This window comes from Pygoscelis adeliae, unplaced genomic scaffold (genome assembly GCF_000699105.1).
Source record: "Pygoscelis adeliae isolate BGI_AS28 unplaced genomic scaffold, ASM69910v1 Scaffold137, whole genome shotgun sequence".
Lineage (NCBI taxonomy): Eukaryota > Metazoa > Chordata > Aves > Sphenisciformes > Spheniscidae > Pygoscelis > Pygoscelis adeliae.
Window position 1 is genome coordinate 223,171 of NW_008825099.1, and position 263 is coordinate 223,433.

Here is a 263-nt window from a genome sequence, read left to right on the forward strand (position 1 = left end):
CTTTCTGAATTGCCTTTGTTTGTAAGCTTTACTAATCTTACCAGCTGTTTGACAGTAACAACTCCTTGCACTAGTAAGGGCTGGTTCTACTTCTGAAGCTGGTCCTCAACAAGATTCTGCTTTGTTTCATGAAAGGCAACTTTGGTTTCAGTATACTTTACTTCCTCTGGCTCCCCACACGCCTACTTCTGTTCCCAAATTTAGACTGTTGTGGTGTCCATGTTGCATTTCAGCAGTGATGTTTCTGCTTGGCCTTCTCTGGC

General features: G+C 43.3%; 1 protein-coding gene across 2 annotated transcripts in view; it reads left to right on the forward strand.

Annotated features, from left to right (window-relative positions):
• Nucleotides 1-263, forward strand: part of MCM8 (minichromosome maintenance complex component 8) — a 16,542-nt gene that overhangs the window by 15,350 nt on the left and 929 nt on the right. The window lies entirely within an intron of this gene.